Genomic DNA, 22,316 nt, shown 5'->3' with positions numbered 1-22,316 from the left:
CCCTTGGCTATCCCACCCAGGCCCATTCCTTTATAACCCACCTGATCTACAGTTGCCTGAGGGTAGAATGGAACCTGGGCTCCTGGTGCTTTGAGGCAGCAGTGCTACCCACTGAACCGGCATGCTGCCAAAATTATTATGCATTTTTAAAATTTCTCATTACTTACATTCTACAATTTCTACAGGCCATAAGCATGAAAAAGATGAAAACTGATCTTTCACTTTTGAGGTGGACCAGTGACCCAATTTTAAATCAGTTATTTTGATAATTGAAAACACCACATTAAATGCTTGATTTTGAACTTTATAAATGCGTGCATTGTTAACCATAGATTGTGAATAACCCCTGATTGCCATGTCTAATAGACATCAAACAGGTGTGATATTGGAATTTAATAGGCAGGAGATTTGAATCTAATGCCTGGGATGGGAGATTACAGTGAATTTGAATTTAATAGGCAGGTTATTTAAATACAATAGGCATGATATTGAGTTTAATGGCCATGAGTAAGACATAAGAATAGAAGTATGTCATTCAGCCCATTGGGTCTCCCCTGCCATTCACTGGATTCATGACTGATCTGATAACCCTCAATTCCACATTCCTGCGCTTCCCCCTATAATACCCTTGATTCCCTTACTGATTAAAAATCTGTCTATCCCAGCCTTGAATATACTTGACTACTTAGCTCAACAACCGTTTAAGATAAAAGATTCCAGAGGTTCACTACCCTCTGAGAAAAGAAAGTCCTCCTCACCTCATTTAAATGTGTGATCCCTTATTTTGACAATGTGTTCTCGGACACTAGGCTCCGTCAACTATCTCTTATTCTTCTATATTTCTATGAGGACAAACCCAATCTACTCAACCTGTGCCCATAAGATGGTCCCTCCGTACCTGTTGTCAGCCCAGTGAAATTTCTCTGGACTGCTTCCCAATACTAGTATATTTTCCTTAGATATGCAGTTCAAAATTATTCACAATATTCTAGCTGAGGTCTGGCTAATGCCTTGTACGTTTTAGCAAAACTTTACTACTTTCATATTTCATTCCCTTTGAAACAATGACTTTCCCTGTATCTGCTGACCCGTCTTTTGTGATTCACGGACAAAGATGCCCAAATCCCTTCGCTCCGTTGCTTTCTGCAGTCTTTCTCTATTTTATTAATACACTATTATGCACCAGATATTTTTAACTTTAGAGGTGAGATATTTAAACCTAACATACATAATATTTCTGAAGAAGGGTCTAGGTCTGAAACGTCAGCCTTCCTGCTCCTCTGATGTCGCTTGGTTTGCTGTATTCATCCGGCTCTCCACCTTGTTATCTCAATATTTCAGCCTGTTAGCTGGGATATTTGTATCTGAGAGATGGAATAATTGAGTGTAGCGGATGAGATAGTGGCATTAAATAGGTGGGATGTTAGAATCTAATGGGTGAGAGATTTAAAGCTAATGTTCCAGAATTTGAATCCTAGCAGTGGGACATATAAATCGAATGGCTGGAATTTGAATCTAACGGATGGGGTATTTCGATCTAATATGCGGGACTTTTGTACTTAAGAGATAGGACATTTAAACCTAAGGGCTAGAATATTTAAATTCAACGCAGGATACTTAAACCCAACAAATGGATTATTTGAATCGAACGCGTGAGACGTTTGAATAAAAATAGGATATTCAAATCTAATAACTCGGGATATTTGATTCTAATGGGTGGAACATGAAATCTAACACACAGATATTTGGATCTAATGGGTGGGACATTTGAACGTAACGGACGGGATATTGATATTTAACGGGACGGTCAGCTGAATGTAACGAACTGCTATTTTAACCTCTTTGATGAAGGGTCTAGGCCCGAAACGTCAGCTTTTGTGCTCCTGAGATGCTGCTTGGCCTGCTGTGTTCATCCAGCCTCACATTTTATTATCTTGGAATTCTCCAGCATCTGCAGTTCCCATTATCTCTGATGCTATTTTAACCTAACGGTTTTTCGTTTCATTAGGGAGTTCCTGCCATTCAATTTCCACGCATGCACCTCCGGAGTGGGTGGTGCGCAGGCGTGGCTTCGACCAATTTGTTAGTACTGTGTCTCAGGCGGAGTTGGTGTCGTTGCGTGATGGGTAATCTTTAATAGTATTCGTTGTCGGTGGAGGTAAACGAAATATGAAAAGTACTTTCAAATGTCTGAAAATAAAGCTGCTGCGGCGGGTACGCGGGGAAACGTTAGTGGAGAGAAAATAGGCAGCCGAATGGCTGTGATCGGAGAGAGGAGGATGAGAGCCGCTGCGGAAACCCCCTCCCCCATCTCCGATCAGCTCCAAGGGTGCGGGAAAACCTCTCCCTTTCTTACGGCTTCACTTCAAATGCGTGACCAGGGATATTAGTCCCCGATACAAACAATATCCTTCCGTCTGTAGTTCAACTCTTTGTGTAATCAGTCCCACTGCTTTATTTATCCTTCCACCAGAAGTGTTTGAAAAGTGCTACTCACTTACCCCCGCCCCCACCAAGATCACACCATCTCCACCCGTAACCACTCTCCCCATATATGTACCATAACAGCCAAAATGTCTGGGAATGATCATTCTTCGGGTGTTGGGCCGGCTCCTATCTAGCATTTTCAGGTACGTTTTCTGTCCCTAATCTAACAAGCGAGAAGTAAAGGGATAACTGACTATTGGGAAATGGGGAGAGTTGATTTTAAAAAGTGGTTGTTTTGATGTAGTATTTATTGCTCTCTTTTGAGCACATTTCAACCTAGTGTTGGAAAGTGGGACTAGAGTACATTTTACCACCATACAAGACACAGTGGTCTGAAGGGCCTCATGTATGTTGTATGAGTGTAGGTTTGAAACATTATCTAAATATTTGTCTTAGTTGCAGTTATATGAATGAGAGTTACAGAACATTTAAATTTAAATTGTTAACTAGGCTTGTGAAATTGAAGGATTTCTGATACAAACAAAATGACTTGTACCATATGACATTAGGAAGACTCAGCAGGTCAGGCAACATCTGAAGGAGAAAACAGAATTAACATTTCAGGTCTGGTGACCCTTTCTCAGAACTGATGGTGGCTGGGAAAATGTCAGTTTATATGCAGAAAATAGGGAGGTGGGTGGGGTAGGGAGTAAATGTTAGGATACAGCCCAAAGAGAGAGAGAGAGAGAGAGAGAGAGAAACATTTGGACAGACAAAGGAGTTGTTATTGATCAGGCCGGGAGGGTGAATAGTTGTTGTTAGCCTGCCACTACACACCCCTTGTTATTCACTGTGGCAACAAGGCCTGGTGTGTAGGGTGGGAGTGGTGGGACATGAGTGTTTAGGCCCTAAAATTATTTAACTCAATATTGAGTCTGGTGGCCTATAGGGTCCCCAATGGAAAAGGAGGTGCTGTTCCTCCAGGTTGCGTTGGGCTTCACTGGAACACTGTAGCAAGTCGGAGACAGATGTTGGCCAGGGGGCAAGGTGGTGCATTGAAATGGCTCCCTGGCCAACATCTGTCTCCGGCTCGCTACAGTGTTCCAGTGAAGCCCAATGCAACCTGGAGGAACAACACCTCATTTCCTGCTTGGGGATCTTACAGCCCTCTGGACTCCCTATTGAGTTCAATACTTCTGGGGCCTAAACTCTCCTCCTGTCCCAGCTTCCCACGCCACACGCCAGGCCTTGTCACTGCATAGCCTGCCACTATACACCCGCTGTGTTAGTCACTAACAGTCCCCATTTAAAAACTACTCCCCCCTCCCAGCCAGATTGTTAGCAACTCCTTTGTCCAAGTGTCCTTCTCTGTTTGGGCTCTATCCTATCGTTTATTCCCTACCCCACTCACTTCCCTTTTTTATCTGCATATAAACAGATGTTTTCCCAGCCACGATCAGCCCAGAGGAAGGGTCACCAGACTCAATGTTAACTCTTTCTTTTCCATCACAGATGCTGCTAGACCTGCTGAGGTTTTCCAGCAACTCTGTTTTTGTTCTTGATTTACAGCATCTGCAGTTCTTTTGGTTTTTATGTTGGGAAGACTGTTGTTTTCTGTTTCTGTATGAAATTCCATAGTTACTAACTTCATCCCTCTCCCTGGAAACTGAGATAAACCAGGCAGTTTCCAATCTGGGTGTCCTTTTCTGGTGTAGGATGTGCCTGGCATATTTCCCCCACTGAACCGTAACCATCGAGCCAGGGGATTTGCCCTGATTCAATGGAGAGTGAGGGAGGGCATGCCAGGAGCAGCTGCAGGCATAATCTGAAAATGATGTATCAACCTGGTGAAGCCACCAAACAGGACTACTTGCTGCTTTCGCTGTTTGGCATACAAGTGATAGGTAGAGCTAAATGATCCCGCAGTGGATCAGATCCAAGCTGTGCAGCCCTGCCACATCCAGTCGTGAATGGTGGATGGGAACTAAATAACTCACTAGAAGTGGAAGCTCCACAAATATCCTCATCCTCAATGATGGAAGAGCCCAGCATGTCAGTGCAAAAGATAATGTTGAAGCATTTGCAGCAATCTTCAGCCATAAGTGTTGAGTGGATGATCCATCTTGGCCTCCTCCACTGGTCCCCAGTATTACAGATACCAGTCTTCAACCAATTGGATTCATTCCTCCATATCAAGAAATGGTTGGAGACACTGTCTACTGCAAAGGCTACAGGCCCTGACTACTTTCTGGCAATAGGACTGAAGGCTTGTGCTCCAGAACTTGCTGCTCCCCAAGCCAAGATGTTCCAGTACAGTTACAACATTGATATCTACTCGACAGTGTGAAAAATTTTGCCCAAGTATATGCTATATACAAAAAGCAGGACAGATCCAACCCGGGCCAATTACTGCCCCAACAACCTGCAATCATCAGTAAAATGATGGAAGCTGTCATCAACAGCCCTATTAAGCTGCTCCTGCTCAACAATAACCTGCTCGGTGATGCCCAATTTGGGTTCCGCTAGAGCCACTTGACCCCTGACCTCATTACAGCTTTGGTGCAAACATGGATAAAAGAGCAGAATTCCAGAAGTGAGATTGACAGCCCTTGATAACAGGGCTGCATTCAACAGTGTGTGGAATCAAAGAGCCCTAGCAAACCTGGAATCAGTGGGTATGGGGGGCAAACTTTTTGGTAGTTGGAGTCATACCTGACGACAAAAAGGACGATGGTCGTGGTTGTGGGGGGGTCAATCGTCTCAGCTCCAGAACGTTTCTGCAGGAGTTCCTCAGGGTCATGTCCTAGGCCCAACCATCTTCAGCTACTTCATCATTGACCTTCCCTCCACCATAAGGTCAGAAGTAGTGATGTGCAATCATGATCAGAGAAACATGGTCAACACCATTCGTGACTCCTCGTACTGAAGGAGTCAATGCTCAAATGCAGTGAGATCTGGATAATATCCAGGCTTGGCCTGACAAGTAGAAAGTGACATTGGTACCACCAAAATGCCAGGCTATGATTCTCCAGTATGAGACAATCTAACCAACATCCCTTGACATTCAGTGGTATTACCATCGTTGAATCTCAGACTATCAACATATGATCAAAAGACATAGAGAAATTAGGCCATTCAGCCCATTGAGTCTATTCCATCGCTCAACATGGCTAATAGGCTTCTCAGCCCATTCACCTGATTTTATTTATTGATTGACACATTCATGCATTAATTCATTCTTTCCATAATCCTCTCCCTTTTGAGAAACAAGAACCTATCTATCTCTGTCTTAAATATACTCAATGGTCTCACCTCAGTAACCTTCTATGGCTGTGAATTCCATAGATTCACCACTCGGTTGAAGAAGTTTCTCCTCATCGCCGTTCACCCTAAAAGGTCATCCCTTTAGTAGAAGGCTGTGCCCTCTGGGTCCTAATCTCCTACCAATGGAAACCTTTTCCCAATATCCACTCTGTCCAGGCTGTTCTGTGTTCTATAAGTTTCAATTAGATCTCTTTTTTTTCCCCTCAACCCACCCACCACCCATCCTCTTAAATTCCATCGAGTAGAGGTCTGCAGACCTCAAACATTAATCGTATGTTAAGCTTTTCATTCTGAACCCAGTTCAGGGCGAGTACATCTTTGGTCAGGCCATATTCAGTATTTTCTGCATTTCTGGGCCCTATATCTTAACAGAGTCTTATAGAGCCTCAGACATACATCCCTGCTTTTATATTCTTGATCTTACAAAAGTAAATGCCAGCATTGCAATTTGCCTTCCTGACTATTTACTCAACCTGCAAGTTTACCTTGAGAGAATCCTGGACTAGAATTCCCAAGGCTCTGCACTTCAGACTTCTGAATTTTCTCCCCACTTAGAAAATAGTCCATGCTTTTATTCTTCTTAGCAAAGTGCATGACCTCACACTTTCTCACATTGTAATCCATCTGCCACTTCTTTGCCCACTGCCCTAACTTGACTAAATCCATCTGCAGCCTTCTCGCATCCTCCAAACTACCCTGTCCCTCCACCTGTCTTTGTATCATTTGCAAATGTAGCCAGAATGCCCACAGCTCCTTCATCTCGATCTTTTATATATAAAAGTGTAAAGTTGTAGTCCCAGCACTGACCCTTGCGGAACACGACTTGTCACTGACTGCCATCCAGAGTAGGATCCTTTTATCCCCACTCTCTGCTTTCTGCCAGGTAGCTAAGCTTCTATCCATGCTAGTACTTTGCTTCGAGCACCATGGACCCCTGTGTTGCTTAGAGGCCTCCTGTGCGGCACCTTGTCAAGATACTCACCGTCCTGGCTTGGAAATATATTGCTGTTCCTTCACTGTTGCCGTGTCAAAATCCTGAAATTCCGTCCCTACTAGTATTCTCGGTCAACTTACAGCTGATGGACTGCAGCAGTTCCAAAAGGCCGCTCACCGCCACCTTCTCAAGGGCAGATAGGGATGAGCAAGAGATGTTGGCCAGCTAGTGACGTTCACATCCCACAGATGAAAAGGAGAAAAAACATGCTTCTGAGGTCTTTTCCACACCCTTATTAAGACCACCCATTTACACATTCATAGCAGCATCTAATCTAGCACGCTATATAAGCTGCTGTCAGTGTTGAAGTATAGAAAATCGGAAGTGGAAGTTAAGTCCATATGAGCATGCACTGCACTGCTATTCGGTGTGGTAATGGATGATTGTCCAACTTGAGGCCCTGTTCCCATTTTCTCTCCATACCCTTTGATTCTTTTAACCTTAAGAACTATGTTTATATCTAATGAACTGCTCAATGTATATTTGTTTCTCTAGGCATACTCCTGGCTTGCCCTTCACCTTCAGCCCTTTGAAAACCTGGTCACCCTTAAGTCTGTTTTCTATCTCTTGACTGACCCCAAACACTCCTGTGCTCACTGACCTATGTTGGGTCTCAGTGAAATAATGTATTGATGTTAAAATTCACATCTTTGTTTTTTTTCTAACAAAAGCAAAATTCATACCTTTCGTCACCTCTGGATCCTAATTCTGGAATATTTGACTTCAGAATATTCCTGATTTTAATGGCTTCAGCAATGGTGACTATGCATCCACTCACCTTGATGTGAAGCTCTGGGATTTCATCCATAAACCCATTCTCCTCCTGTCAGACCTCTACACCTAGTGCTTTAACAGGGCTTTTGTCTTATCTCATTGCACCTGATGTGACTTGCTGTCTGTTTTTCTTTTACTGTGCTTGTGAAACACCTCCAGCTATTTAATTACTTTAAAGATGCTATACAAGTAACTGTCAGGATATCGTGAATTGCCCTCAAAGTGCAATCACTTGTGGTTTTGGGTTCAATTAATTGAAAAATTCTGTCCATCATGGACTCTTCACTTTCTCTGAATTTAACATTTTGGATTAAAATCAAACTTGGTTTAAAATTAATTTTTAAAAAAACCTCCTCCTTACTTATCATCCTACCTTCTGGACCTAGATTTTTTTAAAGAATTTATTGAATGGAAACAAGTTATTTGATTGAACTGTTCCATGTAAACCTCTTCCTACCTTCCCCTGCTCAAACCACTGTATGTAACAATACCCTTTCACAGATGGATGCCAGCTTCAAAAACAAAACCTTGACTAAAATATAATCCTCCAAGGTTGTAATCTGATGATTGGTTGACTTGATCAGTCTGTCAGATGATTTCAAGCTTGACTGTGGAAGAAACTATCCCCATTAGATGTGGAGTCTAGGATGAGGGGTTTAGTTAGAATGCTAGAGCAAGCATTATCTTAGTTGAAATTGTGAAACGTTTCATGTGAAGTGTTAAAGTTTTCAATTTATTTATAAAATGGCAATAAAACCCTAGACCACTTGTTACTTTTAAGAACTAGCTGAAGATAATAAGGTATGTTTGGGGCAAAAATGGATTTGTGAAGTTAGCCATATAGCAGTCACATTCTCATTGAATAGAAGTAAAGTATCGAGGGGTTAAATAACTTCTATGTGCCATTGTGCACTGAGGGAAAAGAATAGCATCTTAAACTTCTAGGAGGGTGGAAATGTTCTGAAGTTTTCCATTTTCCTGTAATCCTAACGAACAGGGTGGAGGGTTGGTTGGCTCATCAAGCTGGTTTGTACACAGATGTTTTTGTTACCATGCTGGGTAGCATCAGTGCAGCCTCCGATGAAGCATCGGTGTGTTTTTCCATTTGGTTTTTAAACTCTAGAGTCCATTGAGCTGAATTCTTCTCTTCTGGTTTTCCTTCGGAATGGAAGGTAGTAGCAAAAGCAGGTCATCGATCAAATAGTATTTAGGTAATGAATGTGTATACACAATATTAATGGAGTAAAGTTCTAAGTGGGGGTGGGGAGGGGGGGGAAAGACGGAGAAGCGTTAAGAACCAAATAGTAAAGTTATTTGACTTCACAGCAAAACCACCTCCCCTTATTCTTTCAAATGTCAGCTGATGACTCAAATGGAGCAGTTCAGTGGTCTGCGTAGACTTGGAAGTGTAACATCTTATTGCGCACTCGATAGTGTCAGTCATTGGCTTCTGTATTTAGTAAAATTTTAAATTTTTGGATGATTTTTCTCAGGATGCATAAACACCAAGTTGTAACAACTAAGTGCTTTTCACAATATATTTTTAAAATTTTCCATCTAAAGCAAGATTTCTGAACTGAGGCTGGGCCATTTCGATTTTTGTGGTTTGTGAAAAGGATTCTGTGAACATTACGTAACCTTCCATGTTTATCCTTCTAAAAGATTTATGTTCTTGCTGATGTATACACTGTTATTTCAGAGTTTGTCTGTCTTTCATGAAAAGGTTAATGATGGAATGAATCTGTACAGGTAGATAGGCTAGATTAGTCAGTGAGTGAAAGATATATTACTTCAGAACTGAGAAGAAAATGGTTTAAAGAAATCATAGTGTTGTTCCCTATTCAAAAGTATTCTGTACAGGTATCACATTTCTGCCGTGAAAGTTTGGGTCATTAACTTCACAATTCTATCTGTGCAACGTCGGGGCAAGTAAGTGGTTAAATTAACGGGGAAGATCAATACAAAAGAGCTAGCAATTATGAATCATACATGAATATAAGATGTGGGTGCTGTTCACCATTGTAACATTTGTATAATTTGTACAGAGCATCGCTGGTGAGACATCACGCACTCACAGGCCAATATTCTTGCAGGTGGTTTTTACTTGCACTGTTGGGTTGACTTTAATTTAGTTTGGCAGGGTAGGAAGCCTAAGGGGAGGCTGAAACCTATGGCAGCTAGAATGGCTGAAGGCTTGAGGAAAAAGAGAACCAAGTAGTGCTACACTGCTCGGCTACTTGTTGCTTCTTATTGACTAAGATGAGTGGAATCCAGGTATTGACAAAAATAATGTTTTTAAATGAAGGTTCTTCTGGTTGAGGTATTAGGGTTCAAAAAGGTATAAAAACTAGCATAACACCGCCTTACCTGAATGTTCATGGCATTTCAAACAAAGCAAATGAGTTAATGGTACAAATGATTGCGAATGGATATGACTTAGTGGTCATTATAGGGTCGAGGTTGTAGGGTGATTATGACTTGGAGTTAAACATTTAACTCCATCAGACTAGTTGTAAGGACAGACAGATAGGAAAGGGAGGTGGTGTGGCTCTGATATTTAAGGATGACTTCAGGGCAGGAGTGAAATGATGTTGGTTCTATGGAGAAAAAGGTTGATTCAGTGTGGATAGAAATTAGGGAAAATGTCACTGGGTGTAGTCTATATGCTACTAAATAATAACATTGGTGGGGTGGGCAATAAATAAAAAAAAAACTACGTGTCAAAATGGTACAGCAATTAACATGTAGGATTTTGATGTACATTTTGGTCAAGCCATGTTGGCCATGGCAGCCTTTTTGGAGGAGTTCATAGCTTGTATTTGTGATGCTGTTCGAGAACACTAAGTAATGGAACCTGCAAGGGTGCAAGCTATCCTATCTGGTCCTGTGTAATGAGACAAGAATAATTATGATCTCCTAGTTGGGGATCTTCTCAGAAGCGATCATAGTATGGTTGAAAAGGTAAAACTGTCTTGTACTTAAAAAAAAAACTGTAATGGGACGTGGAAGGATTTGGAGCAAACACTATATAATGAGACAGTTAAGGAACAGTGGAGGGCTGATTTACCATGATCTGCCTGTACCGCTTGTAAATACCATACTTTGTTGTGTACTAATCAATTAGGGACAGTCAACTTGGTTTTGTGTGTGGGGAAACCATCTGTCTTGATTGAGGTTTATGTTTGAAGAAGTAACAAAGAACATTGAAGACAGAGCGGTAGATATGGTTTATTGGGGGGTGGGCGCGGGGAGCAGAACAACTGCGGATGCTGCAAATCGGTAACAAAAACAGAAGTTTCTGGAAGCTCAGCTGGTCTGGCAGCATCGGTGAAAAAAACAAATCAGTTATTGTTTCGGGCCCAGTGATTCTTCCTCAGAACTCTGACCCTTCTAAGGAAGGGTCACCGGACCTGAAACATTAACTCTGATTTTTTTTTCCCTTCACCAATGCTGCCAGACCTGCTGAGCTTCCAGAAACTTCTATGATGTATATGGACTTCAGTAAGGCATTTGAAAAGATTCCTCATGGTAGGATGGTTAGATCACATAGAATACAGGGGAGAACTAGCCATTGGATGCAGAATTGGCGTGAAGGGAGACAGGTTGCTTTTCAGACTGGAAGCCTGTGACTAGAGTTGTGCCGCAAGGTTCAGTGCTATGTCTACTGCTTTAAGTCACTTCTTATATAAATGATTTGGATGTGAACGTAAGTCGTATGGTGAGTAAGTTTGTAGATGACACCAAAATTGGTGTAGTGGACAGCCAAGGAAGTTACCTCAGTAAGGAGACTTTAATCAGATGGGCCAGTGGCCTGTGGAGCGGCAGGTGGAGTTTAATTTAGATAAATGTGAGGTGCTGCAAATCATGGCAGGACTTGTACACTTTAATGGTAAGGACCTGGGGAATACTGCTGAATAGAGACCTTGAAGTGCATGTTCACAGTTTGTTGAAAGTAGAGTCACAGGTAGACTGGACCGTGAAGATGATGTTTGGTATACTTGTCTTTATTGGTCAGTATATTGAGAATGGAGGTTGGGGATTTGTGTTGTGGCTGTACAAATGTTAGTTAGACGACTTTTGGAATACTGCATTCAATTCTGAACCCCCTGCTATGGAAAGGATGTTGTGAAACCTAAAAGGGTTCAGAAAAAGTTTACAAGGATGGTGCCAGGGCTGGAGGGTTTGAGCTAATAGGGAGAGGCTAAATAGGCTGGGGCTGTTTATCCCCACAGCAAAGGAGGCGAACTGTGGATGTTTTTAAAATCATGACGAGCATGGATAGGATGAATAGCCAAAGTCTTTTCCTTAGGGTGGGGGCTCGAAAGCTATAAGGCATACCTCTAAGTTAAGAGGGGAAAAATTTAAAAGGGACTTGGTCAATGTTTTTCATGCAGAGGGTGCTGCATATATGGAATAAGTTGTCAAAAGAAGTGGTGGAGACAGATGCAGATACAACATGTAAAAGACATTTGGGCAAATGAATAGAAGGGTTTAGTGAGGTATCGGGCAAATGCTGGCACATAGGATGAGATTTATTTAGGTTATCTAGTCTGGATGGATGAGTTAACTTAACAATTTGTTTCCATACTGTATAGCTTTGTGACATTCAAAGTGATTTCCAGTGTTCAGCAAATGTGGAAAAGGGATAATCAGCCAAGGATAACTAAGGAAATAAAGGAGGGTGTCAAATTGAAAACTAATACTTACAAAATGGCAAAGATTCGAGGGGAAACTAGAGATTTGGGAAATAGTTAAAGGATTAACGAAAAGCCACGGGGATAAAAGCTATAAAGAAAGTTTTAAAATAGATTGAATAAAGTAACGCAGAATATAAAAACAGCAAACATTTCTGCAAATTAAACAGAGTGGCTAACATGAACATTGGTCCTTAGGATGAGGAGAAGGGGGCTTCAACGATGGGAAATGAAGAAATGGCTGGGGCATTGAAGGTATTTTGTTGATCTTCTCATTGGCATTTTGTTTGTGTCTTCCATTAATTGACAAGGAAGCTATGGCAGGTGATGACCTAGAGACAACCATTATCACTGAAGAGGTAGTATTGGGCAAGCTAATGGGGCTGAAGATAGGTAAGTCCCTTGGTCCTGATGGAATGTATTCCAGGGTACTAAGAGATGACTGGGAAATACCAAATGCGCTTGTGGTAATTTACCAAAAGTTGCTGGAGTCTGGGGCAGTTCTGGTAGATTGGAAAACGTCAAACGTGATTTTAATGCTTTAAAAAAGGATAGACAAAAGGTGGGTGACTATAATTCATCCAACAATGCAACAATTTATAATTTACCATACTGAGTCAATCTCTGATGCTGCAGTGTCAGCTTTGATTTTTGTGCTGAAGTCCGGAAGTGGGTATTGAACCTGGGACCTTCTGTTTAGGAGGTGACACTGCCTTGTTATTTTAATCATCCCTAACTTAATTGTTTGATATTGTCCACCTGATCAGTCTCCTTGGTAAATACTGAAACATTGTAATTAACATTATCCATTTTTGGTATCACCCTGTGATTTTTATCCAGTCTGTTTCCTGAATCACACTATTTCCGTTCTGCCTTTTCTCAGGGTCTGTAGAATATTTTGCAGCTTTTAGTTTTACAAAACCTTCCCTTCTTAATTGTTTATTTGACCTTTCTCCTAATCTGCTGTCATGCTTTTCCTTGCTGTCCATGTGGTATTGTATGGCATTTCTTTTTTTTTCTTATAGCCAATATTTTTGTCTTCAATTCATCCATGGGTTGTTTATTCAGCAGATTATTTCTTTTATGAACTTTGAACACTCAGTTGTTTCAAAACCTGTTTTAAACTGTTGTTACCATTTATCCATTGTCTTTTCAAAAGTTCTATTCCCAGCCTATCGAAGTCTACTTCTGGTTTTTACAACACCAGTACTTAATATGCTTCTTTTCTTTCTCCATTATCTTAAAGCATGTGTATATTATGCCTTCTTGTTTCCCAGCTTTTTCTTCTGTTTTCTGCTCTGGACCTTGTATGAGGAATGAGCCATTAGAAGAAATTCCCTTTTCTGGCTGTTTAAATACAGGGTTAGAAAGAATTCTTCACTAAATTGTTGCTGCTGTTTCCTTTTTCTTTTGATGTTGACACTATTATGGTGCAGTTAACTCTTCCTTTCATAGGAGCTGCTGTTAGTTAATTTTAACCATGCTTTTAAATTTATAATATAACAATATTTATTGCCTGATCGTTCACATCTATTCTTGTTTTGTTTATACCTGGCCCTGTTTCATTTCTAGTGGGCTCAGTGGTTAGCATTGCTGTCTCACAGCGCCAGGGACTTGGATTCAGTTCCACCCTCTGATGACTGTCCGTGGAGTGTGCACGTTCTCCCTGTGTCTGCGTGGGTTTTCTCCAGGTACTCCGGTTCCCTCCTGCAGTCCAAAGATGTGCAGGTTAGGTAGGTTGGCCATGCTAAATTGCCCATAGTGTTCAGGGATGTGTAGCTTAGGTGGGTTATAGGGGGATGGGTCTGGGTGGGATGTTCTAAGGGTCGGTGTGGACTTGGAGGGCTGAAGGGCCTGTTTCCACACTGTAAGGATACTGTGTTAATAATCTATGATCTGGTTACGCCTTAAATCTGTAGTACTTGACTTTCTCGCAGAAACTATTGCTGCATGTGTTCAATCTTCTGGAATCTTATTCTGTTCTGCATGAAACAATGACCAAAAAATAGTTCTGCTCCTTTATTTGAGTGTTTCTAGTGAGAGTAGCCCAAGTGAAAATGGAGATGGGAGGAACTGGAGGATCGACGTGTAGCTTAGGGAGTGGTGCAGGTGGTAAGGCTTCAGATCTTTGGAACTCTGGACCCAGTTCCAGGCAGGAAGCACCTATTTAAGAGAAGCAGGCTCTATCCAACAGAACTGCAACCAGTGCCTTTATTAGGAAATGGTTTTTTGGTTGCTGACAATTCAAAATGTTTAACATCAGTATGTAGAGAAAAGAATAGAGTTGTTGAGATTTGTAGCACAGAAGAAGGCTCTTCAGTCCATTTTCTCTTCACCAGTTTGAAAGCAACCACCGAAATCTAGCAATTGACCCAAATACTTTGGCATTGCAAGTACACATTTATAAAAACAAAGGGTTCATTCTTCTTACTACCCTTTAGACAGTGAGTTCCAAATTCTCACCACCCTGAGTGGAAAGGTTTTCTTCATATCTTCTCTAAAGCTTCTGCCCTTACTGTAAATGCATGCCTCTTGGTTATTACACCCTCATAATTTTATGCCTCTTAATCATATCCTCTCTTGATCACTTCTCTTAAAAACAACCTCAGTTTATCTAATTTCATGTCATAACTGCAACTATCCAGTCTAAGCAACATCCTGGTAAATCACCTTCATACCATCTCCAGTGCGCTCTCATTCCTTCTGAAATGTGGATTCCAGAACTATGCACAGTACTGTAGCTGTGATCTAACCTACACTTCCAGCATAACCTCCCTGCTTTTAAATTCTCTGCTATCTTAACTACTTTATTCACCTGCCCTGATCCCGAAAGGAATGGCGACACATGCCAAGGTCCCTCTGCTTCCCAAAGTTCTACCATTCACCTTTGCCTTGCTTGTCCTGTCCAAGTGCATCACTTGATATTTACCTCTATTGAATTCCATTTGCTACTATTCAACTCATCTGACACCTCCAATTTTTTGATACTTTATGTTGGAGTAGAGCGGAAAGGAATTTCTGAAGTATACTCAGGATTTAGAGTAATGGAGTCAGATGTACATCATAAAAACAGACCCTTCAGTCAAAGTCATTCATGCCAACCAGATACCCTAAATAAATCTAGTCCCATGTGCGAGCATTTGGCCCACATCCCTCTTAAACCGTTCCTATTCTTATACCCATCCAGACGCCTTTTAAATGTTGAAATTGTACCAGCCGCCTCCACTTCCTCTGGTAGCTTATTCCCCACACACCACCCTCTGTGTGAAAAGAGTTGTCCTTTAGGTCCCTTTTTAAATCTTTACCCCTTAACTTAAACCTATACTCTCCTAAATTTGGACATTTAATAATAGAGTAGGGCAAAGAATAGTTTAAACTAGGAGGGGCTAGTTTTGGTCGGTTGAGGGATCCAGTTAGGATTAAGTGAAACCAAAGACTAACTGGAAAAATGATAATAGGTCCCTGTGTTCTTACAACAGGTAAAGTTAGGATAAACAAAGTCAGGTCTCCTTTGAAAATTGAAGATGGATGTGTTCACTTGAATTTATAGTGAAAATATTTTATTTGCCATCCTGGGGAAATGTCTGAATTTTTGCCCTCCTTCTATGGTTGTGTCTTCTGGGGGTGAGGAGACCAAAATTGCAGCACTCCAGGTGCAGCCTAGACAAACTTCTCCATAAGTGCAGCAAGACTTCACTGTGACTGTACCCCCAGCCTTGTGACAAATGCTAATAGCTTGCTACAGCTGAATGTTGGCCGTCAGTGACCTATTAATGTTCACTAAACCTGCTGAGATTCTGAAACTGCTTTATATGTTCCTGCTTGGCTTTGTTCCTCTGTAAATTTGGAAAAATTATGTCTAGTCCTCCCATTCAAATCACTGGTATATGCTGTGAACAGCTGGACATCAAGTACTGATCCCTCTGGTACTTCACAAGTCACAGACTCCCAATGTGAGAATGAGCTGTTCATTTCTACTCTCAGCAAGGGTCTGAATACCACTCTTGCAACAGACTTTGACTCAAACCTTTCTACAGCCTGAAAAATAGCTACCGTTATGGTTTCCTGATCATCAACCTATTTTCTTTCTACACTGAATAAGACAGGGACTGTTGCGATTGGGGGTTGCTGTCTGGCTGGTAGCTATGAATCCCTAGTTGCCCTCAAAGATGGACGAATTGTTGTCTCAAACCGCTGCAGTCTCTTTGCTGCAGGTAGACCCGTAATGTAGTTAAGGAGGGACTTACAGGATTTTGACCCAGCAACAGTGAAGGGATGGGAATATATTTCCAAGTCAGGATAGTGAATGGCCTGGAGGGCCACTTGGGCCGTGGTGTTCCCCTGTATGTGCTGCCACCTTCCTTCTAGACAGAAGTGGTTGTGGGTTTGGAAGGTACTGCTTTATAGAAAGCACACATTGTTTAAGCTTGGATGGAGGATGTAGATGTGCTAACCGAGCAGGCTGCTTTGTCCTCAATGGTGTCAAGTTCTTGAGTGTTGAAGCTGCACCCATCCAGGCAAGTGGGGAGTATTTGATCCCATGCCTGACTTGTGCCTTGTAGATAGAGGACTGGGTTTGGCGAGTCAGGAGAATTACTTGCTATGGTATTCTTAGCCTCTGAACTGATTTTGTAACCACTGTATTTATACGGAAAGCCCATTTGGGTCTCTGGTCAACGATAACATAGAACATAGAACATAGAACAGTACAGCACAGAACAGGCCCTTCAGCCCACAATGTTGTGCCGACCATTGATCCTCATGTATGCACCCTCAAATTTCTGTGACCATATACATGTCCAGCAGTCTCTTAAATGACCCCAATGACCTTGCTTCCACAACTGCTGCTGGCAACGCATTCCATGCTCTCACTACTCTCTGCGTAAAGAACCTGCCTCTGACATCCCCTCTATACTTTCCACCAACCAGCTTAAAACTATGACCCCTCGTGCTAGCCATTTCTGCCCTGGGAAATAGTCTCTGGCTATCAACTCTATCTATGCCTCTCATTATCTTGTATACCTCAATTAGGTCCCCTCTCCTCCTCCTCCTTTTCTCCAATGAAAAGAGACCGAGCTCAGTCAACCTCTCTTCATAAGATAAGCCCTCCAGTCCAGGCAGCATCCTGGTAAACCACCTCTGAACCCTCTCCAAAGCATCCACATCTTTCCTATAATAGGGCGCCCAGAACTGGACGCAGTATTCCAAGTGCGGTCTAACCAAAGTTTTATAGAGCTGCAACAAGATCTCACGACTCTTAAACTCAATCCCCCTGTTAATGAAAGCCAAAACACCATATGCTTTCTTAACAACCCTGTCCACTTGGGTGGCCATTTTAAGGGATCTATGTATCTGCACACCAAGATCCCTCTGTTCCTCCACGCTGCCAAGAATCCTATCCTTAATCCTGTACTCAGCTTTCAAATTCGACCTTCCAAAATGCATCACCTCGCATTTATCCAGGTTGAACTCCATCTGCCACCTCTCAGCCCATCTCTGCATCCTGTCAATGTCCCGCTGCAGCCTACAACAGCCCTCTACACTGTCAGCGACACCTCCGACCTTTGTGTCGTCTGCAAACTTGCTGACCCATCCTTCAATTCCCTCGTCCAAGTCATTAATAAAAATTACAAACAGTAGAGGCCCAAGGACAGAGCCCTGTGGAACTCCACTCACCACTGACTTCCAGGCAGAATATTTTCCTTCTACTACCACTCGCTGTCTTCTGTTGGCCAGCCAATTCTGTATCCAAGCAGCTAAGTTCCCCTGTATCCCATTCCTCCTGACCTTCTGAATGAGCCTACCATGGGGAACCTTATCAAATGCCTTACTGAAGTCCATATACACCACATCCACAGCTCGACCCTCATCAACTTTTCTAGTCACATCCTCAAAAAACTCGATAAGGTTTGTAAGGCATGACCTACCCCTCACAAAGCCGTGTTGACTGTATTTGATCAAGCCATGCTCTTCCAGATGGTCATAAATCTTATCCCTCAGAATCCTTTCTAACACGTTGCAGACGACAGACGTGAGACTTACTGGTCTATAATTGCCGGGGATTTCCCTATTTCCTTTCTTGAAGAGAGGAATTACATTTGCCTCTCTCCAGTCCTCAGGTACGACTCCAGTGGAGAGCGAGGATGCAAAGATCTTCGCAAGTGGCGAAGCAATTGCATTTCTCGCTTCCCAAAGCAGCCGAGGACAAATCTGGTCCGGGCCTGGCGACTTGTCAATCTTAATGTTTGACAAAATTTTCAGCACATAAACCTCCAGAATGTTGATATTGAGGCATTCAGTGATGTGACACCATTGAATGCCAAAGAGCAGTGTCCAGATTCTGTTAGTCATGCAACATGGAAACAGACCGTTTGTCCCAGCCAGTCCATGTTGAATGTAATTCCAAAGTAAACTAGTCCCTCCTGCTATCTGCTGGCCCCTATCCCTCAACTTTTCCTATTCGTGTACTCATCTAAGTATTTTGTAAATGTGACTGCCCACTTCTTCTTCAGGAGGTTCATTCCACTTGCAACCCACCGTCTGTTTTTAAAAAAAACACAACAAAAGTTACCCTGTGTGTTTTTTTAGAAGTCTCTCCTCTCACTTTTAAAAATATGCTGCTAGTCTTGAAATCCCCCATCTTATGGAAACGATGCCTTCCACTAACCCTAGCTGTACCCTTCGTGATTTTATAGACCACTATAAGGCCACCTAGCAACCTGCTACGCTCCAGTGGAAAAAGTGTCAGCCTATCCAGCCTTTCTTTATAACTCAAACTTCCCATGCCCAACAACATCTCGGTAAATCTCTTCTAAACCCTAAACTCTTCTAAGCCTAATAATATCTTCCTTATAACTGGACGATCCTAACTAGACACATACTCCCAGAAGAAGCCTCACCAATGTGCCACAAAACTTCAACATGACTTCCTAACTTCGAGGACTGAGGAATGAAGGCAAGTGTACTAAATACCTAGCAAACGTGACGTAAACTTCAAAGAATTATGTTCCTGAACTCGCGTCCCTCTGTTCTAAAACACTACTGAAGGCCCAACAATTACTTGTATAAGTCCTGTTTAGATTAGATTAGATTGCCTACAGTGTGGAAACAGGCCCTTCGGCCCAACAAGTGTACATTGCCCTTTGCAGCATCCCACCTAGACCCATCCCCCTATAACCCACACACCCCTGAACACAGGCAATTTTGCATGGCTGATCCACCTAGCGTGCACATCTTTGGATTGTGGGAGGAAACTGGAGCACCCGGAAGAAACCCATGCAGACATGGGGAGGACGTGCAAACTCCGCGTGCAGTCGCCTGAGGGTGGACTCGAACCTGGGTCCCTGGCCCTGTGAGGCTGCAGTGCTAACCACTGAGCCACCGTGCCGCCTGTTTGTTGTACCAAAATGCATACCTTGCAATTATCCAAATTAACACCATATGCTATTTTTCAGCCCATTGATCTCCTTGACCCCGTTTGTACACTGATCTTAAGCCTCTGACTTGTCTTTTTTTTACCTGCGAAGAGTATTCCAGTCAATGTTTGAAAGTTCTTGTCTCATACCATTTAAAAATTGCCTTATCCAGCTTAAAAACGTTCACAGAAGGCTTATTCTTTTCCAAAGCCATTTTGAAACTATTAGAAATAGTATTAGAAATAATATTAGAAATAGAAATATGATCGCTAGATGCAGTGCATTCCCCTTCTTTTACTTCAGTCACCTATCCAGAGTCTTGTTGCCCAGACACACTAAAGAGGCTCAAGCAGATTGTTTTGCTGATTTGTCCAGACTACCTAAGAATGAAACTTGAAGGAACTAACAACCTCCGATTTTACGGCGTCCTGAAGGTACACCACCCGGAAGGACCCCACAGACCCATAGTCTACTTTCCAGGCACGCTTTTTAGCCAAGGAGCTACAAAGGACACTAAAGCACCTTGTCAGCAAATCACCCCATTCAATCGACTCAGCCCAAGAGTTCCTCCGTTCCATCAAGGACGTAGGAATAGAAGACAATGAGACAGTGGTATCGTTTGAGGTTACGACTCTATTTGCATCGATAGACATACCACTAGCGAGAGAAACACTGGCAACACTGCCGAAACAAGAACAATATCCTGCTGATGCCATTTCCAGCAACTGGGCCTGTGCCTGTTAACAGTGAAGTGGGCGGTGAGGTAAATATATGAACAGGTCCCGTCGGATTACCTATCTCCGGACTAATGCGGTAATGCAGACGCTTGAAAGTTATGGCCCTTCTGCTAATCCAACCAAGACTATGGATATACTACATGGATGACACCTTTTGTCATTATTAAGGTGACCAAACTAGAGGAGACACACAAGCTAATAAACAAGAACCTTACCGGGATCAGATTCACCAGGGAAGAGAAGAACAAACAGCTCCCATTCCTGGATATCGTTGTAAAATGCAGGACCAGTGGGGAATTGCTAACATAAGTACACAGGAAAACCACACATACTGACCAAGTACTGAATTTCAACTGCAACAGCCCTAATGCACACAAACAAAATTGTATGAGTACATTATTTAAACAGGTAACAACACACTGCAGTAGCACGACTATGCCAAAAAGAAGAGTACCTTTTTCAAGTATTCAAAGAAAAGGGATACCCAAAAAACTAGGTTAGATGCCTATTACACAAACAACACTGGAGTGATGGTGGCTCAGTGGTTAGCACTGCTGCCTCACAGCGCCAGGGACCTGGGTTCAATTCCACCCTCAGGCGACTATGCTAACTCCACGCAGGCACTGATCCCGTATCTGCATGGGTTTCCTCCGGATGTTCAGGTTTCCTCCCACAGTCCAAAGATGTGCAAGTCAGGTGGATTGGCTATGGTAAATTGCCCAATGTGTTCAGGGATGTGTGGGTTATAGGGAGATGTCAGGGTGGGATGCTTTGAGATTCGGTGTGGACTTGTTGGGCCGAAGGGCCTGTTTCCACACTGTAGGGCTCTGTGGTTCTCTGGTACACGCCCCAACACACTCATTGTACTGCCTTACATCAAGAACACATTTGAGCTGCCCACAAGATTCCTACAACCACGAAGTCAGAGTAGCACACAAACCCATTTCAACCCGACAGCAACTGCTCACCTGAACTAAAGACCCATTAACACTTTGGACAGGACCAAGGTTTCCTGCAGAGACCGTGACAAACATTACGTTGGACAAACAGGAATTAAGTTAACCTCAAGTGTACACTAACATTAACTAGTAATAAAAAGACATGACCAGTACTCCTCTCCAGTACTCCTGGATATGGAAAACCACCAATTCGACGGGAACAACACCACGATCCTGGGACAGTCAAAGCAGAGACCAGCGTGGGAATTCCTAGAAGCCTGGTTCTCTACTAAGAAAGCTATCAATAAACAGCTGGATCCCATAGATATACTTTTTATTGCTAAGGGAAACCGGAAGTGAGGTAATCCGGCTTAATGGACTCCATAGTTTTAAATAACAGGCAGGAAAACACCACAGTGCTTCAATGGAGGCTGGACTGATGATACTATCCAGCTGGTTAACCAGCTAAACCAGTTCAGCGAGCCAACCGACTATAACACCCATATCCCGAGCTACAAATCTACTCTTAACCTTAGACGTAACATGCTGGTAAATGCAGCATATTGGAATAAGATTGTACACATGACTGAACGTTATCTGGTGCTATGAGAGAACAAGAACATTGTAGAAGGCATCGACGGCACTACTTCAGGCTAATTTGAAGTTGCCAAAAAGTACTGAGCACACTTGAAGCAGCAGTGGAAAGAACGCAAGTTTGTACATTGTGTATTAGCCACTGTTGATTTTACATTTTGGGCTTTGCAAGTGTTTGCAATGTCCCTTTACTGTTTTGAAAAAAAAATTGCACTTGAAAATTTGTCAATTCTGTATGGTTTTATTTCCTAATTTTATAGCAGCAGCAGCAGCAGCAGCAGCAGCAAACGTAATGTTTGGTGCCATGAATGTTTGCAGTCCAGGATTATGACCCCAGGACCTTGCACTTCTATAATGTGGCATTATACTGACGTGCTTTCATATACTAGAATCTATGTTTAGTCTTAAAAAATACAGTG

At 42.4% G+C, this 22,316-nt stretch overlaps 1 long non-coding RNA gene across 1 annotated transcript in view; it reads left to right on the top strand.

Moving 5' to 3' along the window:
- The first annotated feature begins 2,062 nt into the window (after nucleotides 1–2,062).
- LOC125451293 (uncharacterized) overlaps nucleotides 2,063–22,316 on the top strand; it is a 45,814-nt gene continuing 25,560 nt past the window's right edge. The window contains exon 1 of the long non-coding RNA XR_007247265.2: nucleotides 2,063–2,158. This is a non-coding gene — a long non-coding RNA (uncharacterized LOC125451293). The remainder of the gene's footprint in view (nucleotides 2,159–22,316) is intronic.

The sequence above is a fragment of the Stegostoma tigrinum genome, chromosome 3 (assembly GCF_030684315.1).
Source record: "Stegostoma tigrinum isolate sSteTig4 chromosome 3, sSteTig4.hap1, whole genome shotgun sequence".
Lineage (NCBI taxonomy): Eukaryota > Metazoa > Chordata > Chondrichthyes > Orectolobiformes > Stegostomatidae > Stegostoma > Stegostoma tigrinum.
Note: the sequence above shows the minus strand (reverse complement) of the source record. Positions and strands in the feature narration are given on the sequence as shown.